The sequence below is a fragment of the Capsicum annuum genome, chromosome 7 (genome assembly GCF_002878395.1).
Source record: "Capsicum annuum cultivar UCD-10X-F1 chromosome 7, UCD10Xv1.1, whole genome shotgun sequence".
NCBI classification, from domain to species: Eukaryota; Viridiplantae; Streptophyta; class Magnoliopsida; order Solanales; family Solanaceae; genus Capsicum; species Capsicum annuum.
In genome coordinates this window covers 207997550-208022064 of record NC_061117.1, presented here as the reverse complement: position 1 = coordinate 208022064, position 24515 = coordinate 207997550, and the positions used below count along the sequence as shown (strand labels likewise).

Below are 24515 nucleotides of genomic sequence, written 5' to 3'. Positions count from 1 at the left end.
GAGGGAGGGTTGGCAAGATTCTTAAAGAGATTATGGTTCCTATTCTTCCAAATAGACCAAAGGCTAAAGAGAATAATGTTATGCCAGTGAAGGATAATGTCAAATTTTTTGTGAGTCAACATGGACAAGGTAGAGGACCAGTTCTGTGGGTAAAAGTTAGTTTTATTCAGACCAATAAAGTTGGAGTCAGAAGCAAGTAAATGATCCCAAAAGTCCTTGACAATGGTGTATTAAAAGAAGATGTGCTCTACATCCTCAACAGGGGATTGACAGACCTTATAGGTAGAGCTATTGATAATCCCTAGTCTATTAAGGTAGATAAAAGTAGGAATTTTGTTATGTTGGGAAAGCTAAAGGAAGGTTTTGATTTTGGGGGGGGGGGGGGCAGTTAGCTTTCCAAATCCACCTAAAGGAGTGGCCCACATTATTTTCCATAGACTTGGAGGAGATGAGTTTGTAAATAGAGCTTGTTATAAAGAAACCAGTGCCTGAAAGGCTCCAAATAAGCTTATCATGGCTGAGATTGGGGTTCTAAGTAAAGGAGCTTTGGATGCAGGTAATGAGCTCAGTAGGAAGTTGAAGGGAAAGGATGGAGAAATCCCAAGCCCCATTCTTTTAGATCTCAGCTAAGGTCAACTTAGATTCAGAGATGGTGAGAGGGCCATGGAAAATTGATCTAAGAGGGTAAAGGTGAGAGATCCATCTGTCCATCCAAAATTTGATATAGATCCCATCCTTAATAACTCATTGAGATCCAAGCTTACACAGGGTACTGCCATGGGAGATAAATTTCTAGATTCTAGAGAGGGGTCTGCACCTAGGGGGTTTGGCTTGAAGTATTTGTTTTTTAGAATGGAGACCCAGAGGCTGTTGTTGTTATTGTAGAATCTCCAGGCCAGGCTTACACTGAAGGTATCATTTCTTATCTTGGCTCTTTTAATGCTAAGACCCCTTCTTCTTTAAGTCTAGAGAAGGTATCCTAACTCAGAAGGTTAAGTTTTTTTTTTTAGGGGAGGTTCCCCAGAAAAAATTCCTTTGGATCCTATCAATCTGAGAGAGGACAGCACACGGAAGGGAGGTGAATTGCATGGAATGAGTGGGGATATTGTTAAGAGAAGACTTAGCAAGGGTTATCCTACCAGTCATGCTGGGGAGGTTAGTCTTCCAACCGGCTAGTTTGGAATTGAGGTTGTCAATGATGAATTTGAAGTCATTATTAGAGGGTTTCTTGTGGTGGATTGGGAAACCCAAGTATTTCCTAAAGAGGTCAAAGTGATTGATAGAGAGAATGGTAGAGAGATGGTCTTTGGTGTGAGCAGGGCAATTCCTGGAGAATAGGATTTTGGATTTGGAGTGGTTAATCTTTTGGCCAGAGTGCTGGGTAAACTGTTGAAGAACTTTGGAGATGGTATCACAGTTGTCTACAGAGGCTTTGGCAAAGAGTATGAGGTCATCAACAAAGAAAAGATGAGAAAGGTTAGGTCCTTTCTTACTGATGGAAATAGGGGTCCAAGTAAGGAAGTTAACCTCATGGTCTATTCTCCTAGACAGGTGTAATACCCTACAAAGTTCTCTTCTAGTCTGAGCCTTAGAGCGTATCCAGCAAAGCAGAAAATTTAAGTCTAAAAGTTTTAGAAGTATCTTCTTAAGTATGAAACACTATGAATCGTGTGTAATTTTCCTAATTTCTACTTTTAGTCATGTATAGCATTGAATAATCTTTCCATCGATACCAATTTCATCAAAATTTGACATTGGACGAAGAAGTTATGGTCGTTTTATTGAGCGTTGTCAAAATCGCAGGTTTGACAGTCGATCTGACAGACCGCCAAGTCCTTGGTAGACCGTCAAGTATCCCATCAGACCAAAGCATTGGCTTCCTTTTTCAGTCATCATGTGACGGCCAAAGTGCTGGACCGTCAGAAAGTTGACGGAACATTAAGGGGCCCGTCAGACCGAGGCAGAATATCCCATTCCTGGACCCCGAGTGACGGACGATACGGTGGACCGTCAGATTTCTGATGGACCGTCACTTTGATCATCACTCCGAGGCAGAACATCCCAGTTTTGGCACTTGAGTGATGGATGATTTAGTGGACCATCAGTCCCTCTGACGGACTGTCTAGTCGACCGTCACAGACCCCGATCAGAATTTTCTAGAAAAATTTTAAAGGGGCATTTTAGTCTTTTCCATATGCTCCGCCATCTCTATAAATATCGGGACAAGGTCCTTCAACTTCATTTTTCTCTCTTCCACCAAAAAATTAGGGTTTCCAAAATCAAAATACTCTCTTCTTCTTTCATAAAATTCAAGAGAGATCAAGAAGGATCTAGAGAGATCAAGAAGGATCTAGAGAAATCAAGAACTCCTTTCAAGAGCCTTTAAGAAAAGAAATTCCCAGGTATGTAGATGTTGATTCTTAGGTCCCTTTCATCCAAGAAGCTCAAGTACCCTTTTTTTATACTTAAGGATTTTATGTTTTATGATATTCCATGATTTGTATGAGTTGAAGTTGATGTCACTTGTGTTGTTGAGTTTGGATTCATGATTGTTTGCAAGATTTATGGTCTTTGACCCTAGTATATAGAATTTGTGTGATGTTGTGATGAGCCCTTTTGAAGTTGAATGGGGTATAATTTAATGATAATTTAATAGATACGATGCCGTAAGGTTTGTGAGGGGGAAAGTACATTATGATTCTGAAACACTTAGAGTGACCCCTTGGTAGTTGTGATGTTCTAATGATTGTGAAATTGAATATATGGCATGATTTCTGAGGTTTTTGTGAATATGCCTGAATGATGGTAATAATGCATGAATGCTTATGATGTTTGAATGAATGATGATGCTTTACTTCTATGTTATTGAGTCCTGGGGGTATTTATACCCGAAAATAGAGCTATTGTCTAGAGCCCGTGTCAATTTCTCGATAATTCCAACTGAGCCATGATTTTCAGAACTCAGTGAACTATAGAACTCTGTATCCTCAGACAAGTGCGAAGCTTAATAAAGCTCAGTAATATTAGTTATCTCTGTAATCTCCATATCACTAGTAATCTAGCCTCAGACCTGTACTCAACCCAGTCGTAATGGAACTCAAGTGATTCAATTCTAACCTCATAAATGATTCGAATAATCTAATCAAGCTATGTATCGTCAGTCAGATAGCATGATTCGATATTACTTCTGTTAGATACGAAACCAAGTGTCTCAGCGTATTTCAGCCAGATCATTTGAGAAACATGATCATGTAAGAAAATTCAGCTTTATTGTGTTCATTCTAAGGATTTAGTGAGAGTCTTTCAGTTGGGAGTAGAAACTAGCACCAAGCGAGGGAAGGGATGGTGATTTCTCCCATTAGAGAGAGAGGCCAGAGTCGTTAGTAGCAATCCCTGAACTCCAGAACTGTGTATCCAGCGCAGGATACAGGAGTCCCCATCAGTAGAGGTTGTCACTGTCAGAGAGGTTGAATATTATATTGCCTCAGGTTGACTTCCTGCGAGGGTCATCCTATTAGAGAGGCATGACCCGAGAGTGAGTCTTTACCCGTGGCACGGTATTGACGTCATTCCAGCTGGGGTTACAAGTTGGACCCCACCTGTGGTAGGTCGGGGCATGTCAGTTAAGTGACTACTTCCCACAGTTGTAGTTTCAGTATCAATCTTCAGAAGTCAAGACCATGTGGTACAGTCGTCTATCTCAATAAGGAACTTAGATAGTTCCATTGATTCATGGACCATCCCGTCAGATAGTCTTGGCCTCATATACAGATGCTTACTATCATATTTAAAGATCTCTCATTAGAGAGGCTTGATCTCAGTCTCAAATTATATTGAATATTCTTATTATCATATTTAAAAATCTCCCGTCAGATAGGCTTGGTCTGCTTCTCAGAATTTGTTGAGTATTCTTGTTGTCAGATTCGGATATAATCCTATTTTCTTATCATTGCTAAAGCTTCCGAAGTTATCTGTTAGAAAAAGTTGAATCTCTAATTCTATCGGTTGAAAGCGGTAAGCTCAGATCCTCAGTTATTAGTAGCAGATGAGTCGGTGGCTCAGTATCTCAGTGATGGTAGTGAGTCTATCTCGCAGTAAAGCGGTATCCAAGGTCAAGTCTCTAGAGTTATGATGATTATGAGTATGATTTATGCATTATTGTATGTGTGCTTGTTTTCGTGAGGTATTCTCATGATCATTTAGGTTATACATATTTTGCATACCTGAGCCCTTGCATTTAGCCTTACCCCGTCTACATACTCGGTATATTTTGTGCTGATGCATTTGCGCTATGGTGTCTCATTTGACACCATAGGTTTAGAGGCACAGGATCCAGAGTATCATCAGCAGATCAGTCCCAATCAGCAGCAATAGCAGTGAATCCTCTTCTTTCGAGGATGAGTTTCAATTTTCTATTATTGTAATCAAAATTTTATTTACTTTCAGTTGACGGAGTTAGTTGGGGACCTATCTCATCAACTCCACAGTTCAGTCCGATTAGAGGCTTTTTAGATCGATGTATTATATAGTAATCAGTTTTATATTTTGAGTATTTATAGATGTGTTGAAACTTATAGCCAGTTTCTGCATTTATTCCAGATATTATGCAGTGTACAGGTACAGATATCAGTAAAGGGTTAGCTTGTGGTCCTTCGGGGTCACAAGCACCGTGTGACATCTCGTGATGGGATCTCGGGGCGTTACAACAGGAGTTCCATGCACATGATGAAGAGGTAGGGAGAGATAGGTTCCCCTTGTCTAATACCTCTGGAGGGATTAAAAAGGGGGTCTTTTGACTATTAACAAGGATGGAGATAGAGGTAGTAGAGATGCAAGACATAATTAAGGAGGATAGCTTGGGAGAGATGTTGAAAAGTGGAGAGCCTGTCTAATGAAGGACCATCTAATATTAAGAAGTCTATAAAAAACAAATCCTTTTATATACATTCGAACCACTGTTGGTCATATTGCTCTTTATCAAGAAATCGAAAAAGCTATACGGGGGTTTTCTCGGGCCTATTCATATGGTACCTAATGTAATTCTATGATACCATGGGAATTCGGGGTATGTTAAAATACTTTTATACTTTACATTATTGTGTCAGTTTAGTTCCAAATTTCTGCTTTAAAATGTCCATTACAAAGCCCAACAGACGAGACTTGCAACCCCTAGTGACATTTTTTCAAATCACTAGATGATCAAAATGAGAAGTATTTGATTAATTGAAGAGGTAATCAAAAGAGGATCTTTGTTTGTTTATATTCCTAGACAGAATCCTGATAAGTGGCTTTCCTGTTAGTGTAACACCCAAACAAAGTAAATATATGACTTCCACTGTAAATTAATATAAATCATATAGAAATTGTAACTGATTCTAAAAATAGAAGGGGCTTGTTCTAGTAGTACTTCAAAAATAAGTCAACTAGGAAAATCCTTAACAATAATTATATAGAAAAACTCCACCCATTTAGAAGTTGTTACATTATGCAGAGGAATCAAACAGCTGGCCTTACTAGTGCCAAGTAAAAATTATATAGGAAAGAAGATAGGGTGGATAAGGGAAGAGCCAGACACTATTGAACCAATCAACTACGTTCTCAATTGAAAATAGATGAGAGCTGACTATAGAGAATCATTTTAATCCATTTATCTTGATTTTAGGGCCATCCATTCAACATTAAATTATTTAAGGACAAACTACAAGTTCTAAAACTAGAGGTTCTAAATGGCACATTTATCTGCCTATGGCTATGCAAAGACTTCTAGAAAACACTCAACTAATATAAGTATAACAAATAACAACTAAACCGTATTAATATGTCTTATATTTTCTATACGTTCTTATCTGACCAAATTTGCCCTCACTCCAAGAATTGTAGGTATTTTAACAGTGGATCTTGCTTCCCACAGTAAAAGCAGTGAGTTTGTTACAAAAATAGCATTGGTTACTCTACGGATATTTTTCTGTTCCAATACTGTAATTTTACTGATGCTTTTGTTCAGATTTGAATGAACTTCATCTTCCAAAGTGCACTCTTCTATTGATTAACTTCTTACATGTTTTTTCAGGAAAGATACCACTGCCATCTTATATCATCATATTGGATAACAGATTCGGAGAGACTCATGTATTGCAATTGATTTAGAGCCATACGCATATCTCCACCAACACGTTCTGGCAATACCTTAAGAACAATCTAGAAAAGACAAAGACGAAGAAAAACAATCATGAAACTCGGAAAGTTTGCTTATCTATCTAGACAACACAAAAGGGAAAGCTTTCCCTATGTTTTGTAGTAACACCACCAATATTTAAGTAGGAAAGATCTCCATCAGATATGTATTGACACAAATACATGTCGTGGTTTCCACCACACAACTATTTTAGTACATCACTTGCTTGATTATTTTTGAAAAAATAACTATTATTTACTCCATAATAAAACATAGGTCTCCATCTGGGTGTTTAAGACCTGGTTTACTTTTTCATGCACTCCAACAAATGTGGACAAGTGAAAACAACATTTTATCAGGGATGATGGCTTTTGAACTAAACAAGACAGTTCTGAATATGACTAACCAAATTTTTTTTAACATGCAATAAGAATATCTGCAAGTTATTGAAAGAGAATAAACCTCATAGACTGGAATACCATTTGTCAAAGAAAAATCTCACTATTAGCCGTCGAATTTCTAACCAACATTTTCAACTCATTCTTTCATAAAAGATCTAGAAAGAAACACCAGAAATTTTGTTGCTAGAGAAAGATTACTAGAACAAGGATAGGTTGGAGTCTATCCATAATAGGATAGATAGTTCCAATAGGAACATCCATAGAGGAATATTAAAAGGAATAAATGTTATATATGACCTGCTGCTTGGTGGGTTTTCTGAAGACAATTGGAAGGCAATAATTGACAAGGTTCTTCAATTTCTGACTGTAGCGGTCATTGTAAATGAAGAAAATAAGAATTTTTTCAGATCTTGATGCTAGTAATAGGATCAACAATGCCTCCTCTATCTCCAGTAGACATGCCATCAACCTCACCCATAAACTAAATAGTCTTCTGATGGTGTGATCTGCGAACATCAACATGGATTATTGCACATCATACTTTTCCTTTGAACTTTCAAGAGCACAGAGGCTTACCTTCCAATATTAGCACTTAGAGATTCATTGCTAACAAGTTCTTTTCTGGAATTAGCACTACTTTCACCAACTCCATTCTCAATTTTTGAGGCATCCTTTCCACGACTATCACCAGCATTTACCTAAACAATAAAAGTACTGTTATGTTTCAGCTGGACTACACTGCACAACTCATGCCTCACACAGGATAATCTCCCCCCAAAAATTCCAGCTTGCCAACAGATGCTACTTCTACCACAAGCACACAGAAAGTGTCAACCACTTTCTACTGCACTGCCCAGTTGCCTCAGACCTTTGGAATATGTTCTGCTATTTTTTTGGTCTTTCTTGGGTCATGCCCTTTTCTGTTAGGGAAGCTCTTGAAAGTTGGAATTCACAGGATGTTGACAAAGCCATCAAACGTATTCAGATGATGATCCCGGGTACTATATTTTGAAGTTTATGCACAGAGAGGAGCAAAAGATGTTTTGATGGAATTTCAACTTCTTGTAATCTTTTGCGAGACAGATGTCTAGTTAGCCTCTTTAGATGGTACAATTTGACCCCTGTAAATAAGTTGGAACTCTTCTTGGATTTTGTTAGCTCTATAGCTTAGAAAGAAGCTACAAATCCTTATTTTTGTAAGCTTAACTGACCTATTCCTGTGATGTTTGCATCTTCTTGATGTTTTCAAATATATCTACTTCATAAAAAAAAAATAAAGGTACAACTATGTTATTCCAATAGGAATGGAAGTATTGGCAAAAAATAATTAAATTAAAGCCTAGAAATTATCATCGTTTAAAAGAAAAATGCCTCGATGGTTTGGAAACCTAGCACCTGACTAACCACCTATGGTGATGTAGTCTTCCCTGTACCTAGCATACCACTCAACAAAACTGGTTTCTAAGCACCAGAGTCATTCTAATTTTTCCCCTTTCCTTTACCAGCCACTTTAGGAAATGCTCATCCCAGGTTTCTAGCCAACGCAGAATCTGTTCCACCTGAACATGTACCATATAGAAGGTAAAGTTACTCCAGGTGATATCTTTTAATTCAAAAATTCTTTCATTAAGAAATAAAGAAAAGTAGAAGAATACCAGTGACTTATTTCCTATTATGTCCGTAATAACGTTCAACCTGTATTTTTCTATCCATGGTAGTTGTTATGAACTCCAGGAATAAGCAATATGATAAGCAAAAGAAAAATAAGATGAACACACACAGATTTACATGGAAACCCTTCACGGGAAAACCCACAGGCAGAGGAGGAGATATTCACTATAATTGAGAGGAGTACAATAAGGAGACGACGGTCTCAATGACATATTTAAAACGTCCAAAATGACCCCACTAAATTGCACTTAGATAATATGTGCGTTCAAATAAATCCTAAGCCCAATTCCTCCACTGTCACCACAAACCCTACAAAAAATCACTAACATGGGTCGCACTATGAACTTTTTGGGTCGAATTAACAAAATTTGGGTCACAAACTCTAACAGTAGTAGAGACTCTTTAGCTTTGCTTTTCCTCTTGGCAGGAGATGCACTACTTTTGATCTCCTAGGTACCAATTGTTTGGCAGCAAGATCTCTGTGGCAGTGCTTCCATTTCCATCACCTAAAGAAATCGACATTGTTGCATTTTAAAACATGAAGTTCCAAAGTCAAGAATGTGAAATATCACTTCAGTATAAGAGGCACCACAAACACAATGCTCCATCATCTGATGGATTTGACATCCTCATCTTTCACCAATAAAAAAAAAGAAATCAAAAGATATTTTTCCTTTAGTTCATGGAAGTAAGCTAACATTACTCAGCTATCCAGTCTATAAATAGGTCTCTCGAGGCATGGTGGACTTCTATTTGAGAGGCAGACAAGTAGGGGTGGCATGATCACTTGGTTAAAGTTTTCAGCCATGTTTATGGATATGTTTATTCTGTTGAGTAAACAAGATGACATGAGACACCAGTTTAATAACTTGTGAGAGGGATCTATGACAGCTACTGAGTGCGAAGCTAAGTTCACTGAATTATCTTTGTATGTTCCATTTTTAGTTGTAGACCTGAGAGAGAAAGTGAGATAATTTGTGGATAGACTTGAGGCTCGTTATCGTGGTCCTGTGATATACGATGTGTGTAATGGATCCTATGCTGAGGTGGTTGACACTGCTCTCCGTTCTGAGTCTTATTATGAGATGGAGAGGATTAACTGAGAAAAAAAAGTCATGTAACTCAGGTGGGTTTAGTGGTGATTCATCTAGGAGCAAGAGTGGTTTTCATCGTGAAAAGTCTAGGAATATGTAGTCAGAGCTTGGGGTCCAATCTTCAAGAAATAGTTATCCAGCTAGACAAGGTCAGCTGCAGATATAGTGAAAGAGTAGAGGTTCCTTTTTGTTCGACAACATCTAAAATGTTCTAATTATGGAAGAAATCATAATGGGTATTGTTCTGGAGTTGGTGTCCCTTGTTGTGCTTAGGGGTGAAAGAGGGCATATTACTAAGTTTTGTCCTAACAAAGATTTTGGTTCTAGTTAAGCTACTACACGAGAGCAGAGAGATGCTGCAGGTACTCATGCTCACGCTCAACCAGCTATGATCGCTCCACAGAATGCTGGTGGATAAGGTGAACAGGTGCTTAGGGCTCTCAAACAACAGGTGGACCACCGATATTATTTGTTATGGCTAGATAGGAAATAGAGGTATTTAATGCAATAGACATGGGTATTATCACTGTAAATTCTCATGAGGCATATTCTCTTATTGATTCTAGTTCTACATACTCGTATGTGTCTCCATCTTTTACTTTATTAATAGAATGAAGGATTGAGACACTTACTGTGCCATATATTATTATGACTCAAGTAGGGGATACCTTATTAGTAGATAGAGTTTATAGAGATTGTGTGATATCTGTTAAGGGTAAGGACACCATAGTTGATCTACTTGTGTTGCTAATGACTGACTTTGATGTGATTATAGTCATAGATTGGTTGGTGTCATGTTATGGTTTGGTTGATTGTTACGCTAAGCTTATATGTTTTGATATTCCTAGAGAACCACCTTTTGTGTGGAAAGGTATGACTCTTGTGACTAGGAAAGATAATAACTTATGTAAAATCATGCCGAATTATTAATCATTGTTTTTTGGATTTTATTGCTACTGTTCATGATAATCGAGCAGAGAAAGTTTCTATTGACAATGTTTTCTGTACAATGGGAACACTATCAATGGAAATTTCTTCTACTTGAATGTCATGAACAGTAGCAATAAAACCAAACAACCATGGTTAACCATTCAATGACTTTTACATATGATATTATTTTTCTCTGAGTCATAGGAGTCATACCTTTCTACACTAAAGGTGGTTCTCCGAGAATATCAAAACGTATGAGCTTAGCATAACAATCAACCAGAGATTAACATGATGCCAACCAATCCATTCTATAATCACATCAAAGTCAGTCATTAGCAATACAAGTAAATCAACTATGGTGTCATTAACCTGAACAGATACCACACAATCTCTATAAACTCTATCCACTAATAACGTCTCTCCCACTAGGGTCATAACAATATATGGCACAATAAGAGTTTTAATTCTTTTTTCTAAGAATAAAGCAAAAAATGGAGACACATATGAGTTTATAGATCTATGATCAATAAGAGTATATGCATCATGAGAATTTACAGTGATAGTACTGTGACTATTCCATTTGATACCTCCATGTACTGTCTATCCATAACAAAGGATCTTGGTGATCCACCTGAGCACCCTAAGCACCTTGTTGACCTTGTGCACGAGCAGCATATGGAGTGATCCTAGCTGGATGAAAATGAGTACTTGCAACATCCCTCTGCACCTGTGCAGTAGCTTGACTAGGGCCAGAATCTCCCTTAGGAAAAAACCTAGCAATGTGCCCTCTTTCACCACATGCATAACAAGGACCACCAACACCAAACAATGCCTACTATGATTCCTGCCACAATTAGAATATTTCAGATATTATCCTAAAAGACATTTTTACCCTTCTTAATATTTGTTACTGACCCAGTCTAACTGGATAACTATTCTTTGAAGATTGACCCACTGACTCTGACAGCGTAGGCCTAGACGATCCATGATGAAAACCGCTTTTGCTCCTAGATGGAGCACCACTAAACCCACCTAAGTTACACACTTTTTTGTTTCCTTGATTAATTCTTTTCATCCTATAATAAGACTAGGAATGGAGAGCAGTGTCAACCACTTTAGCATATAATTATAACGCTCTGTAGTATTCTTGACTTAATACCGTGCTTTGTAGCATGCTTTAGTGCCAACAACTTGAAACTTTCTAAGTGTTGAAATGACTTAGCCTTATTTTAAACTCATAAACTTCAATGATTTCAAAATCAATCTTTCCCACCCTAAGATGTGGATTTTTAGGTTGAATTATGTTTGAGGGTGTAAGAGGGGTGTCTCGGGAAGGTTTTAAATTATTTGGATAACATTTGAGACGTGTTTGGGTACACAAACTAATGGCTCTTAGCGATATTGACACGTTGCACCAGTAATCGCATCAGCAGGCGATGTATCGTATTGCTGAATGCATCGAATACCTAGTTCGTGTATTAAATTTTTCTTAGGCCAGAAGGTTAGTTTTGTCTAATTTCCTCGTTATAACTCAGCCATAACATGAGATTTATTATTGATTGAGGCATAATATATCAACAACCACTCAAATTACTTCAAAACAATATCCTAACTTCCTTCTCATAGATCAAGGTTTTATCTACCAAGTTAAGATTCCCAAGAAAAGAGTCAAGGCTAGGGTTCCACTCTTTGAGCTAATTAATCTAAGGTATGTGGGGTTTTCCTAAACAACATGGGAATGGTGAAATATTTTTTAATCATGTTTAAATATAGAGAAATCATAAATTTACAAAGAGGTTTGAATTTACATTTATGATCATGCATTCTAAAATCTTTTTGACAATAACGTTTTGGCCTTGAGGATTTCCCCTAAATATGATTTGTGTTTGTATATATATATGTATGTATGTGATTTTGAGTTTGAACGTTAAATTGAGAGCATGAACACTTAAAATCCCTCTCTTATTATTAAGCCTCTTGTTTTCATATGTTATTCAATTGTATATTGAGAAGTATGATTCAAATGTCTTTATTATTGTTTAGTATGATTCAAATGTCTTTATTATTGCTTAAGCCTTGATTTTAATTATGATATGATACAAATAGCACTCATAGTTTTTGATGACGTCCTTGGAGACCAACACATAAAGGCTCAATTCTTGGTCTCCTCGAGGATGTGAGAGCATGCATGTAGAGACCGTGATGGGAACTTGATGTAGTAATGCCGAGTGTAGAAGATTGCTTGGAGAACTAAGTACTTGAGGACTAGGTTTTTGGAGCTTGAAGAAGGCACCTTTGGAGTGTTAAGACTCAATGTGAGAAGTCCTCAACACACCAAGGCCACACCTCATTAAGGGTGTTTTGGCCATTTCATCTTGCCTTCCAACACACCAAGGCCACCCTTTGTCATCAAGTGTGTCTTGGTAATTTTCCATGTAATAAGCTAGACTATATATAGTTCCTTACTAGGTCTTTTCTCTTTAGTTGTTTATTGATGGAAGACAAACTTTCTCTATAGTGTGAGTATTGTAACACCCCTTAGTTGTAGAGCTTGGAAAATCCACCAATCCATAACTAGGGCTGCCCAAGTATGGATATCACTTCTATTGTATCGTTGGCTTGATAAGTTGGTGATTAGGGAGGTAAAGTCCCTATTTTTTCAATGTAAGAGTTTGTCTTAACATTCATTAATCTTAAGGTCCTTACATGTGGTTAGGGTTCTTAGATTGGTCCACTTGTTTGAGTGACATTGCTATATTTCTTGCATGGACTTTACTTTAAATTAGAGCACACCCTTTGATGGTGATTCCTTTCGCCTACTTTTTGTAATATTTTTGCTAAGTTCCCCGTGATTACAACAAAGGATGTGTGGTAATACCTTAAGTGTGTACCTCCTTGGCATGTTGATGTTGTTTATTATGCTAACTCTAACCCTCATGTCATGAGGATATGGTGCTTGGTTGTCTTTTATTTGTGCTTGCAAGGTTTGGATTTGAGGTTGAATCCTTTTTAAGAAGGGGAGGATGATATGAGTCAAACGGCACTTATAGTTTTTTATGACATCCTTGGAGACCAACACATAAAGGCTTAATTCTTGGTCACCTCGAGGACACGAGAGCATGCATGTAGAGATCGTGATGGGCATTTGATGGAGCAATATCGAGTGTGGTAGGTTGCTTGGACTACTAAGGACTTGAGGACTCATAATTTTTGGATCTTGAAGAAGGAACCTTTGGAGTGTTAGGACTCAATGTGAGAAGTCCTCAACACACCAAGGCCACACCTCATTAACGGTGTTTTGGCCATTTTATCTTGCATTCCAACACACCAAGGCCACCCTTTGTCATTAAGGGTATCTTGGTCATTTTTCCATGTAATAAGCTAGACTATAAATAGTTCCTTATTAGGTCTTTTCTCTTTAGTTGTTTTGTTTATTGATGGAAGACAAACTCTCTCTCTAGTGTGAGAAATGTAACACCCTTTAATTGTAGGGCTTGGAAAAGCTATCAATCTGTAACTATGGCTACCCAAGTATGGATATTACTTGTGTTGCATCGTTGGCTTGATACGTTGGTGATTAGGGAGGTAAAGTCCCCCTTTTATCAATGTAATAGTTTGGTGTTAACATTGATTAATATTAGGGTCCTTACATGTGGTTAGGGTTCTTACATTCTTGAATATTGTATGTTAAACTATATATCCATCTCTTTTGTTAACATTGTATTGTTGTTGGTCTTTGAAGTCTAGTGAAGCCGTGTGAGGCTCTTTTGATTCACTAGCATTATTTTTCTTGTGTTCATCTCTTTTCTTGCTCAAAACTAAATATAAAGTCTAGTAAAGCCATGAGTGGCCTATTTCGATTCACTAGCACCTTGTTGTTCATCTTGGTGCTCTTGTGTTGGTTTGAATCTCTTAATACACACTTAGTCTTATATTAGATTATGAATTAAAGAGAGAGGGTGATTCTTGCTAACATAGATGAAAAATGGTGATTTAAAGAGATTGCATGGTTTGTTACAAAATACTTGACCACCACGTGTTTGTGAATTTTAAATTGAGGATCTTTGCCTAAGTTTTCATGAATTTGACTATATGCATCCTCTTATACTGTTTGAATGGTTTGGTGGTCTGAACATATGTTTTGAAAGAAAAAGATTGTAATATGCTATTGAATGGCTTAGATACGGCTTGCAAGTCTTTGGTATGCAGATACCAAATCAGATAATGTAATAACAGATTTAAAACAGAACCTAAGTCAGATTTCATTCAGATTTTTAGATTTTGAATTCAGAAAGATGCATGTTTAGAACAGATTAAAAATGGGCACCAAAAGAGTTAGGTGGTTACCCTAAGTAGGCATGAGCCATACAATTCATTGCCGAAAACCATATTTTGTCGATACGGGTTTATTATGTCCCTAATGAGGGATTATACGCTGGCGTAGTGCCCTGTGGCGTATCAGATTCAGATACCCCAACCCTTGCAGCAAACTTGGGTTGTGGGCTTGGCCGCCGAGTTAAGGGTAGATCCCACATAAACCATGGGATACTTTCAGATATATAGAGTGTACCACCTACCTCAGAAGTAAAATAAAGAAATGGATTGTACCCACAGAATTTCATTAAGATCATATAAAACTGCCCATGTGTTTTAAAATTATTTCATGCATAAGGTTTGGTAAAATACTCTCGCTTATGCTATTTATTAAAGTACATTATTTTGGATTGCTCTATGTACCAGTACATCTGTATTAACCCCTATATCTCAGGATACGAGGCACAGTCCTACAGTCTCATCTAGCAGTAGATCGGTTTGTGTCAGAGTTGCAGTTGGTGAGCCTTCTCTATTTCAGAAGGCCTAATTTTCAGATTTTGGTGTTTCCTCTGTTTTATGGTCTACTGGGGGCCTTGTCCCAGTTTCAGATTAGATATTAGTTTCTATGTACTAGAGATTTTGCAGACAGCTATAGATGTTGTTAGAAGTTAAGGATTCCATTTGAATTATTCCTTTGAATTATAATGTTGACTATGATTCCGTATTAATATGTAGATATGTATTGTCTTTAATAATATATTAATATGTGCATGATTACCAGATAGTAAAGGGCACTTGGGCCTTCATGATTTGGGATGCTCATCGCAGCCAGGGCCTCGGCTCGAGTCGTGACAAACTTGGTATCAGAGCATGATTCATGGTCCTAGGGTGTTTGCAAAATCGCATAGTGTAGAGTCCTGTTTATAGGTGTATAGCGCGCACGCTTATAAACGGGAGGCTACAAGTCATTTAGGAATCTCTCTCTTCTTTCATGATTTAGTTCATGCTATAAGGTCTGTATATCCTCTAATCTTTGATTTCTTTTATTTCAGAAGGTTAACATGCCTCGTCGCGATCCAACGAATAGAATGCCCAAGCTGAGGAGGTCTTCCCCACCCATGGGATTTGGACTCATAATAGAGATCGCACCTCAGAGTTTGTTCCTACTCTGGGAGTTCCTCCAATTTTGACCAGTCCATCTCGGGTTCCACGGACCAATGTTAATCGTCCCCAGCCTCCTTAGAGGGAGGTCTCAAATGCTAAGTTCAGATAGTCCATCCATATGATTGCACAACTGGTAGCCTCTCAGACTCGTTGGTCTGAAGACGTGGTGGGTTCATCTAAGATTACCCGGGCTGGTCAATTCATGTGCGTGAACCCGCCTATGTTCACTGGCACGAAGGTTGAGGAGGACCCCCAAGGGTTCATTGATGAGTTAGAGAAGATTTTTAGAATTATGCACGTGAATGAGGTTGAAGGTGTGGAGTTAGCGGCATATCAACTGAAAGATGTGGAAAATCAGTGGTAAAATGAGTGGAAGGATTCGAAGGCTAGTGATGCTGAGCCTCTTGTGTAGGGTAATTTTGTGGAAGCTTTTCCATAATTTTTTCCTCAAGAATTGAGGGAACCGAAGGTAGAAAAATTTATGAACTTGAAACAAGGGAAAATAAGAATCAAGGAGTACCCACTGAAGTTCACCCAGTTATCTCGTTATACCCCAGAACTGGCAGGTAACATGAGAGCCCAATGAGGAAGTTTGCATCCGGTCTCTCAGATGACTTGGTGTTGGAATGCAAAGGTGTAATGCTGAGCAGAGATATAGATTTCTCTAGATTATCTGTTCACATACAACAAGTTGAGGAGCAGAAGAAAAAGGTGGTAGAAGCAAGGGAGAAAGACAAGCAGGCTAAGAGGGCCAGGTCTACAGACTAGAATAATAGTCAACAACAGGGTGGTAATTGGGGAAACAGATGGACTAAAAAGAAGTTTTGGAGCAAATCCCAGTCATCAGCTATCTCCCCAGCGCCCAAGCCCCCGATGGATCGGTGATTTCCTCGTTTTCCAGTTAATAGCAGGCTGAGGGTGCAGGGTATGCAGTCATAAAAGATTGTATCCCAGCTAGGGGTGTACATAGGTCGGGTTGGTTTGGTTTTTTATTAAAATATAACCAAACCAATAATGTTGGTTTTCTAAATCCATAAACCAAATCAAACCAATATACAATCTTTTTTTTTATTTCAGTTTTAGTCGGATTTTTTTGGTTTTTTTACAATTATAATGTGATTGAAGAAAAAAATTAAATGTTTTCACTAAAAAGATAAAAAAAAAATGGTCATAGAGTAGTTCCAATAAAAATTAAGTTGGCAAATTACTAAGACATCTAAACTACTATCTCTCAAAGTAATATTATGTGGATACCTAAGTAGTTCAATTTCTAAGTCACTAGTCACAGTAGCATGCTTGAAAGTTTCCTTCATATAAAATGTGAGCACACAAAAGAATGAAGAATTGGAGACAACTTATTAAAAACTTAACTCCATAAAGTAATTAATTATAACATAATTCCATAAAAAAAAAAAGAGAGAAACAAACCTAAATCACAACTTGACGAAAGAGAAAAGTAAGATGAGTAAATAATGAAAACTCTCTGAAAACTTGAAAAGTAAAATGTAAAAAGTGAAGCAATTAAAGAGTTTTAGATTTTTATATTAACTAGTTAAACCCTACGTGTCTCGCACGGGTATATTTGATTAATTAAAATTAGATGATTTTTTCAATTGCAAAATTTTTTAATGAAGAGTAAAAAATTTAAATCACGTCTCAAATATCCTTCACACTTTAATAAAATAGCGCAAACATAACATATATTTTATTAAAATATTTAATAAATTTTTAATTCTTAAATATTGAAGAAATAATTTTATCAAAAGCAGACACTTTTAACGAAGGACAAAAAGTTTAAATATTTCTGAACACTGAATCAAATAAAAGCGAAGTTGAAAGAAAATGAACCAAACTGAAATAGTTCGATTCAGTGTTCGATGTCTACTTTTTAAAATTATAAATCAAAGAATTGAATTAAAATTTGATAAAATCGAATCAAAGAGCAGAACGTGCACTTCTAATCAACGCCTTAACAACATAAATCGTACTAATATAAATGAGAAATAATTCTTTTTAAAAAAAAAAACACACCTTTAAATCCTCTCGTAATCGGCACGATGTCTCAACCACACACTCACATAATTTTTCTTTACCTTCATATCATGCGAAAGCCAACAGTTAAAATTATAATAAATAATACGATAAAAAAGCGTTAATAAAAGATGCATAATATTTAATATTGTTGACCTACAAATTAAAAAAGTAATATTAAAGAACATAAAACTAATCTTCTCTTGAACATACTCTTTAATAATTAAATTGTGAATGTTATTCTATTATTTATTGGAAAAAAAGGAATGCTCAATATATAGATGTACAATTTTTTTCCTTTTAAGAAAGAGTTGATGAAACATGGAAGAAATCTAATCTAATTTGAGAAATTTTTTTCATAAAAAACTAATTATTATAGAAAATCAAGAAAAACGAAACTTAAAAGAAAAGAAAATTAAGGACTCCGAATTAAATCAAAAATCATACTTAAAATAAAGAAATTAGGTCATAAGCTATCTACAATCTGGCACTACTTATTTTTTTTTCTTTTTGAGGTGGGACGTGTTTTTTTAGTAAAAATAGTTAAATAATAATTTGATAAAATAATAAAAAGACGTTTCTTATTACATATTTAAAACTTTTTAAAATTTAATATTTATTAAAATTTTCTTATTCTAAGGCTTTTATATTTGTTTCTAGATTTTTCAAATCTTATTAAAATCAATTTAATTGTTTTATAATTCTTAAGCTAATGGAAAAAGTATTAGTTGTCATTAATTCTGACGACTTCTAATATGAAAAGATTTTACCATAAATATATATTAATTAATTATTAACTTTTAAAAATTAGAAAAAAATAGTGAAAAGACGATTTTGTCTAAAGCGAAAACTTTTAATGAAGGAAAAAAAGTTCAAACAACATTTCTAAGGCCCTTCACACTTTTAATATATTATAGATATAGATTATAGATATATTTATAGATAGATTAGATATAGATATTGGGCTTTGTATTAATTTATTATTAATGGAAAAATACTACAATTAAAGGCCCAAGAATATATATCTATTCTATAAATATAAAATAATAATAAAAGTAATTAGAAAGTAGATTATAACTAATAATTTTTTACGTATAAAATATTAAAATTATATATGTATTACGTCGGTTTGATTTGGGTTCGGTTTGATTTTATTTTTTCTAATACCAAACCAAACCAAGAATGATTGGTTTTTATGCCAACACCAAACCAATCAAACCAAACCATAAGTCGATTTTTTTCTCGATTTTGTTTGATTCATCGATTCGATTTGACTTAATGATTTGGTTTGTACACCCCTAATCCCATCCTTCTAGATCATACCCTCAATGTGACTCGTGTGAAAAGTATCATCCTGAGAAATGCCAGTTTGGTAGGTTAGTATATTATGCTTTCGGCCAGCCAGTACACATTCAGAAGGACTGTCCATCTGCTAGAGAAAGTTTTGGAGTTGCTAAGTCCCAAGAAAATTCCTCAGCCCCACCACCACCTAAAGGTGCTACTTCAGCCACCGGGTGAAGCCACAATCGACTGTATGCTCTATCCAGTCGTCAGGATGTAGAGGCATCACCAAATATGGTCACGGGTACATTACAAATGTTCTCCCGTGATGTGTATGTATTACTTGATCCCGGGTCTACCTTGTCTTATATGACCTCTTATGTAGTTGTTGGTTTTGTTTTCGAACCTGAAAATATTCCTAAACCTTTCTCTATTTCAACTTCGATTAGTGACTCTATTATGGCTAGAAGGGTGTATAGAAATTATGTGGTGTTTATTTGTAATCGTGATACTGTGGCAGATCTTATAGAGCTTGACATGATTGATTTTGATACTATCATGGGGATAGATTGGCTCCATTCGTATTCTGCAACATTAGACTGTGGGACCCAAATAGTTACTTTCTCCTTTCTGAATGAACCAGTGAAAGAATGGGAAGGGTATTCTTTAGCACCCAGGGGGGAAGTTATATCTTATATTAGAGCCCATAGGCTTATATCAAATGAGTGTTTGTATCATCTTATTCAAGTTAAGGATTCCAGTACTGAAGGTCCTTCCCTCCAGTCTGTTCCAGTAGTTAATGAATTCTCGAAAGTCTTTCCCGATGACTCCCAGGGATAACCCCCAGATAGGGAGATAGATTTTGGTATTGGCTTGTTACCGGACACCCATCCTATTTCTATATTGCCATACACAATAGCTCCCGTGGAGTTGAAAGAGTTGAAAGAACAGCTAAAAGATCTTCTAGATAAAGGCTTTATCCGTCCTAGTATTTCTCCCTGGAGTGCACCTGTACTCTTCGTGCGTAAGAAATATGGCTCCCTCCGCATGTGTATAAATTACCGTTAGCTAAATAAGGTTACAGTTAAGAACAAATACCCTCTTCCCAGAATCGATGATTTGTTTGATCAACTCCAAGGTGCTAAATGTTTTTCTGAGATAGACCTTCGTTCGGGGTATCATCATTTGAAGGTTAGAGAGGCTAACATTACCAAGATAGTTTTTCGAACCGATATGGTTATTATGAATTCTTAGTTATGTCCTTTGGATTGACTAATGCCCTCACAGCTTTTATGGATATGATGAATAGGGTGTTCCATCAGTATCTAAATATGTTCGTCATAGTCTTCATTAACGATATTCTAGTTTATTCTAAGAGTGAGAAGGATCACACCAATCACATTTGAATCATCCTTCAGACCCTCAAGGATCATGATTTATATGCGTAGTTTTCCAAATGTGAATTCTAGCTTAGTGTTATTGCTTTATTGGGGCACATTATTTCTAGCGAGGGGATTAAGGTTGACCTCCAAAAGATAGATGCAGTGAGAAAGTGGCTCAGACCCACGACTCCAATCGATAGCCGGAGCTTCTTGGGTTTGGAAGGATATTAAAGAAGGTCTGTAGAGAATTTTTCCTCCATAGCCGCTCCCCTTACAAAATTGACTCCAAAAAAGGCAAAATTTTTGTGGTCCAACTCATGTGAAGGTAGTTTTGAAAAACTAAAAAATAAGTTAACTACCGTACCAGTTTTGAAACTTCTCAAAGGTATAGAGTGTTTTGTTGTGTATTGTGATGCGTCCCGGGTAGGACTTGGGTATGTGCTTATGCAGCATGGTAAAGTTCTGGCTTATGCATCAAGGCAGTTAAAGGTGCACAAAAATAATTATCCCACTCATGACTTAGAGTTAGCGGTTGTGGTGTTTGCACTTAAAATCTGGCGGTACTATCTTTATGGGGTGCATGTTGATATATTCATTGATCACAAAAGTTTACAGTATGTTTTCTTGCAGAAAGAACTAAATCTCAGGCAGAGGTGGTGGTTGGAGTTGTTAGAAGATTATGACATGAGCTTGCATTATCATCTGGGTAAAGCCAATATGGTGGCCGGCGTCTTTTGCAGATTGTCAATGGGCAGCCTATCTCATATTGAGAAAGAAAAAAGAGAGATAGTGAAAGATATTCACTGATTTTCAAGTCTAGGGATGATGTCGGTTAAGAAAAAAATAGGCCGAAGACCCTATCTTGTTGCAGATTAAGAATGATGTGGGTAAATAAAAGGTGATGGCTTTTGAAATTAGAGATGAGGGGATATTGAGATATCCGGGTAGGTTGTGTGTGCCGAACGTGGATTGTTTGTGCGAGAGGATTCTTGATGAAGCTCACACTTCGAGGTATGTTGTTCACCCAGGCTCTACTAAAATGTACCATGATCGTAAGATGATTTATTGGTGGAACAATATGAAACGTGATGTTGCTAATTTTGTTTCTAAGTGTATGAATTATCAACAAGTCAAAGTAGAGAATTTGATACCAGGTGGAACTTTCCAAGAAATAGCCTTGATAATGTCGAAATGGGAGATGATCAATATGAATTTCATCACGGGGCTATTGAAGTCCCGGAACCAATATGAATCCATATGAGTAATTGTGGACTGGATAACCAAGTCAGCTCACTTTTTGCCTGTGAGGACAAACTATTCGGGAGATAATTATACTAAGCTATATATTTGTGAGATAGTTTGTTTGCATGGTACTCCCATATCTATTATATCCGATCGGGGTACATAGTTCTTCGCAGTTTTGGCGGTCTTTTTAGAGGGGTTTAGGTACCCAAGTAAACTTGAGTACTGCTTTCCATCCTCAGATTGATGGGTAGGTTAAACGCACCATTCGGACACTTGAAGACATGTTAACAGCCTGCGTAATTGACTTCAAAGGTAGTTGGGTGGATCATTTCCCGTTGATAGAATTCACTTACAACAATAGCTATCATGCTAGTATTCAGATGGCTCCTTTTGAAGCACTCTATAAAAGGAGATGTAGATCACCAATTGGGTGGTATGAAGTGGGTGAAACCCCGTTATTCGGGCCTTACCTTGTTCATTAGGCAATGGAGAAGATGAAGATCATTAGAGAATGACTAAAGACGGCTTAAAGTCGTCAGAAGTCCTACACCGATGTTAGGATAATGGAGTTGGAATTCGAGGTTAGTGATTAGTTATTTCTAAAGGACTCCCCTATGAAGGGAGTCATGTAATTTGGAAAGCAAGGGAAGCTTAGTACTCGCTATATAGGACCATACCAGATTGTGAGGAGGATAGGTAGGGTTGCTTACGAGTTAGAATTGCCCACAAGTTTAATTTCTGTTCATTTAGTATTCCATGTGTCCATGTAGAAAAAGTACATTGGAGATCATTCCTTAATGTTGCCTGTAGAAGAGATCAATGTGAAGGATTCCCTGTCATATAAAGAAGAGCCTATTTCTATCTTAGATCATTAAGTTCAAAGATTGAGAAGTAAGGAGATAGTTTGGGTTAAGGTGTTGTGGAGGAATCAAAAAGATGAAGAAGCTACTTGGGAGTCAGAAGATGACATGCGAACTAGATACCCAAATTTTTTTGAAACCGTGGATGATGACATAGAAGGTATAAATCCTATGCTACTCTCTCCCTATCTTTTTCTTATTACGCCTGAAATCATGCTTGTCTGTGTCCCGATCCATCATTCGGGGATGAATGATCCGGGGGGGATAATGTAATTCCCTGAAACGTTCTTGACTTAATACCATGCTTAGTAGCATGCTTTAGTGACAACAACCTGAAACTTTCTAAGTGTTGAAATGACTTAGCCTTATTTTAAGCTCTTAAGCTTCAATGATTTCAAAATCAATCTTCCCGACCAAAAGATGAGGGTTTCAAGTTGAATTATGTTCGGGGGTGTAAGAGGGGTGTCTCGGGAAGGTTTTAGATTTTTTGGATAACGTTTGGGTAAGAAAACCAGTGGCTCAAAGCGATATCGATGAGTTGCATTGGTAATTGTGTTGGCCAAATCAGTGGCTTGACGCAATATCAATGCGTCGGCAGGCGATGCGTCGCGTCGCGAAATGCGTCGGATACCCAGTTTATGTATTAAATTTTTCTTGTGTCCAAAAGAGTATTTTTATCTATTTTCCTCATTATAACTCAGCCATAACACGAGATTTAGTCTTGATTGAGGCATAATATATCAAAAACCACTCAAATTACTTCCAAACGAAACCTAACTTCCCTCCCATAGATCAAGATTTCATCTTCCAAGTCAAGATTCCCAAGAAAAGAGTCAAGGCTAGGGTTCCACTCTTTGACCTAATTAATCTAAGGTACGTGCAGTTTTCCTAAACTACATGGGCATGGTGAAATTTTTTTAATCATGTTTAAATGTAGAGAAATCATAAATTTACAAAGGGGTTTGAATTTACATTTATGATCATGCATTATGAAATCTTTTTGACAATAACATTTTGGCCTTGATGCCTTCCCCTAAATAGGATTTGTGTTTGTGTATATATATATATGTGTGTGTGTGTGTGTGTATGTATGTATGTATGTATGTATGTATGCGATTCTGAGTTTGAATGTTGAATTGAGAGCATGAACACTTAAAATTCCTCTCTTATTATTAAGCCTCTTATTTTCATATGTTATTCAATTGTATATTGAGAAGCATGATTCAAATGTCTTTATTATTGTTTAAGCCTTGATTTCGAATATGAATTGAAAAGAGAGGATGATTCTTGATAACATAGATGAAAAATGGTAATTTAAAGAGATTGCATGGTTTGTTACAAAATACTTGACCACTACGTGTTTGTGAATTTGAAATTGTGGATCTTTTCCTAAGTTTTCATGAATTTTACTATATGCATCCTTTTATACTGTTTGAATGGTTTGGCGGTATGAACACATGTTTTGAAAGAAAAAGATTGTAATATGATATTAAATGGCTTAGATATGGCTTGCAAGTCTTTGGTATGACGATACCAAATCAGATAATGCCATAACAGATTTAAAATAGAACCTAAGTCAGATTTAATTCAGATTTTCAGATTTTGAATTCCGAAATATGCATGTTTAGAACAGATTAAAAATGGGCACCAAGAGAGTTAGGTGGTTACCTAGAGTAGGCATAAGTCATACGATTCATTGCCTAGAATCGTGTTTTGCCGATACTGGTTTCTTATGTCCCCAATGAGGGATTATTCGTTGGCCTAGTGCCCTGTGGCATATCAGATTCTGATACCCCAACCCTTGCAGCAAACTTGGGTTAGGGGCTTGGCCGCCGAGTTAAGGGCGGATCCCATATAGACCGTGGGATACTTACAGATATGTCGGGTGTACCACCTATCTCAGAAGTAAAATAAAGAAATGGATTGTACCTACAGATTTTCATTAAGATCATATAAAACTGCCCATG

At 36.8% G+C, this 24515-nt stretch overlaps 1 long non-coding RNA gene across 1 annotated transcript; it reads left to right on the top strand.

The window, feature by feature from the left end:
* The first annotated feature begins 5701 nt into the window (after positions 1-5701).
* On the top strand, positions 5702-6433 carry LOC124900099. The gene is made up of 2 exons (XR_007057822.1): positions 5702-5919; positions 6071-6433. It is a non-coding gene; the product is annotated as an uncharacterized LOC124900099 (long non-coding RNA).
* The last annotated feature ends 18082 nt before the right edge of the window (positions 6434-24515 follow it).